Below are 4,217 nucleotides of genomic sequence, written 5' to 3' on the forward strand. Positions count from 1 at the left end.
ACTGTGAGATCATGACCTGAGCCAAAATTAAGAGTCAGTCGGACACTTAACCGACTGAGCCACCCAGGCGCCCCTGGATTTTTAAAAATTTTTTAATTTTAATTTTATTTTTAGTTTATTTATTTTGAGAGAGAGAGAGAGCATGCACACGTGTAGGGGAGGAGCAGAGAGAGGAGAGAGAGAGAGAGGGAGAGAGAGAGAGAGAGAGAGAGAGAGAGAGAGAGAGAGAATCCAAAGCAGGCTCCACACAGTCATACAGAGCCTGACATGAGGCTTGAACTCACAAACTGTGAGATCATGATGTGAGCCGAAATCAAGAGTTGGTTGCTTGGGGCGCCTGGGTAGTTCAGTTGGTTAAGCCTCTGACTTCTGCTGAGGTTATGATCTCATGGCTCTCATGAGTTCAAACCCTTCATTGGGCTCTGTGCTGACAGCTCAGAGGCTGGAGCCTGCTTTGAATTCTGTGTCTTCCTTTCTCTCTGTGCCTCCCCTGTTTGTGCTCTGTCTGTCTCTCTCTCAAAAATATATTAAAAAATAAAATAAAATAAAAGAGTCAGACGTTTAACTGACTGAGCCACCCAGGTGCCCCTCCTGGATTTTAAATAATAGAATTCTAGAGATGGTAAGGACCTTGCAGATCTTCAAGGCAAAGACAAATATTTTTGAAGTGCTTCTTATATATAAGGGGAGGCGATGGGAAAGGGACCCACAGAGATCCTGCTTTGTGTGGGCCTAGTGTAGGTGTTTTACTGTCATGTTTAAGGTATGGTGACACTGTGAAGTTTATCAAGAAGTTAGTCTCAGTTGTGCCAACATAGAATTGCGCGATTGCAGCCTTAGAGTTTAGATAGGACCCCAGGGAGGCATTTAACAAAAATTTCTTGAGCTATTTGTTATTTGCTATGTGCCAAGTCCTGCGCTAAGCACTGGGAATATAAAATGAAAGATAAGCCCTTTGAAGGGTGTACGACTTGGTAACTGGTTAGAGTGTGTGAGAAGTGCTTGATGTGGAAATGCTACAGAAGCAGTGTCAGGGGAGCGGCAATACTCCTAATTCTGCCCGGGTCATTACGTGAGGCTTCAAGGAGCTCTGCGAGGTGGGTTTTGAGGGATAGGATAAGTTTGCCAGGCTGACAAGAATAAGAGCAATATAGAGGAAGGAGAGACAGAACAGAAGGGATGACATTCCAGGCAGAACTGTATCTGTTCCAACCATTCCATCCCTTCTATTCACAAAGCCAGACAAAATAAGTTTGTTAGGAGAGACTCACAGGGTAATTAAGTCAGCTTTGAACGAATCTTCAGTGAGGAGGAAGAAAATGGCCAGAAATAATTCAGTCAATTGCTTTTCAAGTGCCTAATAAGTAGAGGTCATCTCGTGTGACACAGAGAAACATCAGAGTGGAGCAGGTCCCAGCATGTTTCAGGTGAAAATGAAAGGAAAGCAGATCAGGAACATTGCATATGGCTTCAGAGGTGAGAGATAATGAGCTGGAGTTCACAGAGCAAAGCATTCTGTGCTAGAGATCCAGCTTTGGAAGTGTTCTGCGGGTCCTAAAGTGCTTGCAGTGAGTGCCAAGAGAACTCTGAAGAAGAGAGAGAAGATGGTGAAGTATTTTGGCTGGATGTGTAAGAGAAGAACAAGGGTGGACTGCATGTGTTACATAATTCCAGGATGGAGGCATTTCAAAATTAAGCGTGGACAGGAAGGAGAACGAAACTGTGTTGTGAATGTAACCTCAGGAATGGGTCAGTGGACTCAGGAATAAATAGGTGTTATAGGAACAGGAAAAAGCAAGAAATACCATTTGTCAAGGAGAGAAATGGAACTTAAGTTAAATGGGAGAACAAGATCAGGCAAAGGGGTGACCTAGGCATGATACGCATAAAGACTCTGGGGCGCCTGGGTGGCTCAGTTGGTTAGTCCTCCAACTCTTGATCTCAGCTCAGGCCTTAATCTCAGAGTTGTGAGTTCAAACCCCATATTGGGCTCTGTGCTGGGTGTGAAGCCTACCTAGGGGAAAAAAAATACCTCTAGACAGCAGAGAAGATGGAGCATTGAAGACGAACTGGAGATACTAAGAGAAGGGCTCTTCAAAAACAGTAAAAAAAAAAAAAAAAAAAAAAAAAGGCTTAAATAAAGTAGCATGGACACTATGGGCTCAAGGGGGAGAAGTTAAGGAACAGTCATATAACAAGGCAAGAAACTTCAGCTAAGGAAGGAAATAGTACTGCGGAGGAAGGGTGGGAAAGGTAAGAAATCTATTGCTTGAAGACCTTACTTGACAGCCTGAGCTATGGGCAGCTTTGGAGGTGAGGAAAAAATGAAGGCTTAGAACAGGTCCCATGGCAGAAAGAGGCTAAAAATCTCCACAAACAGGGATTGTTGAGGAGCAATAAAGACTTCAGGCAGATTTGGGGCCTAAGATTTTGAAGCTGGCTAAGTCTGAGAGAATTCTGCTGCTTGCAAGCTGTAGAGAAAATGGATGAGGAGGATGTAAAGGTCAAGTGAGGGTGCTTCCAGGTTGAGTTTGGGAGAGGTCAAAAGAAGAATTAAATTAGTGGGTTGAAAAGGTTACCAATGAAGTTGCCGGAAGTTGCCGGACAACACACAAATGTAGCAAATGGCTACAATCTTGCCATAAGAAGTAGGGAGGAGCTTGCACCAAAACAGGCTCACCTGACCACATGCAGACAGTTCTCCATTGGGTGTTTGGTACTTTTGGAAGTTGTCTATACTACAAAAGATCTTGTTTCTTCATTATAACTAGAATATATCTTCATGCTTTACAATCACTGTGAAGACATGGTAATTCTAGTTCCTTCCAAAACAATTCTGGCAATCCCAATTTTCTTCTCCTTCTTTCTACTACTTTGATTTCCTTTCTTCTGCCTCCCCCATGGAGGTGTCTTTTGGTTTGCACCTACTATGTGTTCTATGTACCCTGTGTATTCTTTTTTTACATTTAAAAAAAAAATTTATTCTTGAGAGACAACCTGAGCAGGGGAGGGACAGAGACAGAGGGAGAAGGAGAGAGAGAATCCCGGGCAGGCTCCACACTGTCAGCATGGAGCCCTACATGGAGTTCAAACCCACAAATAGTGAGATCATGACCTGAGCCGAAATCAAGAGTGGGATGCTTAAACGAATGAACCACCCAGGCGCCCCATACCATGTGTATTCTTGACAATTGTTGAATTCAATTTTAAAACTTGAGTAAGAAAAAGATTTTAGTTCTGTGTCTGCCATTAAATTGACCAGTAAATGCCAATTCCTGCAAACTTGCTCAGTGCAAATTCTCGAGTAATTCCCTTGGGTCTTTTTTGCTCTAAGTTTTTCTTGCTCTCTTGAACTCCTGGCAGAATTGACAGCATAGTTCTTTTTCAGTGCTAAGCTACTACTGCAGATTTATCTTGCCCAGCCTCCCCTCCAATCTCCCAGGATCATGCAAATGTGCTGTGCTAGATCACCAAGGGACAATTAGCTCTCCCCTACCTACATTACATCTATCTATCTATCTATCTATCTATCTATCTATCTATCTATTTATCTATCTATCCATCCATCCATCCCTGAGCTCCATATAGAAAATACTTTGTCTTCTTAGCCATTTATACTACCAGGATTCCTCACCAATACTAGGACAGTGTTGCCAATTTTTTATTTTATTATTTTTTGTTTTATTTTAATTCCAGTATCGTTAACATACAGTGTTATATTAGTTTCAGATGTACAATAAAGTGATTCAACAATTTTATACATTATTCAGTGCTATAAGTATACACTTAATCCCCTTCACCTCTTTTACCCATCCCCCACCCACTTCCCCTCTGGTAATCATCAGTTTGTTCTCTATAGTTCAGAGTCTGTTTCTTGGTTTCTCTCTCTGTCCCTCTTTTTCCCCTTTGCTCATTTCTTTTGTTTCTTAAATTCCACATAAGAATGAAGTCATATGGTATTTCTATTTCTCTGACTGACTTCTTTTTCTTGGTATTATACTCTCTAGATCCATCTATGTTGCTGCAAGTGGCAAGATTTTGTTCTTTTTTATGGCTGAGTAATATTCCCTGTGTATATGCGTGTGTGTGTGTGTGTGTGTGTGTGTGTGTGTGTGTGAGACAGAGAGAGAGAGAGACCTCTTCTTTATCCATTCATCTATCAGTGGACACTTAGACTGTTTCCATAATTTGCCTATTGTAAGAATGCTGTAATAACC

Source organism: Panthera tigris, chromosome D2 (genome assembly GCF_018350195.1).
Source record: "Panthera tigris isolate Pti1 chromosome D2, P.tigris_Pti1_mat1.1, whole genome shotgun sequence".
Lineage (NCBI taxonomy): Eukaryota > Metazoa > Chordata > Mammalia > Carnivora > Felidae > Panthera > Panthera tigris.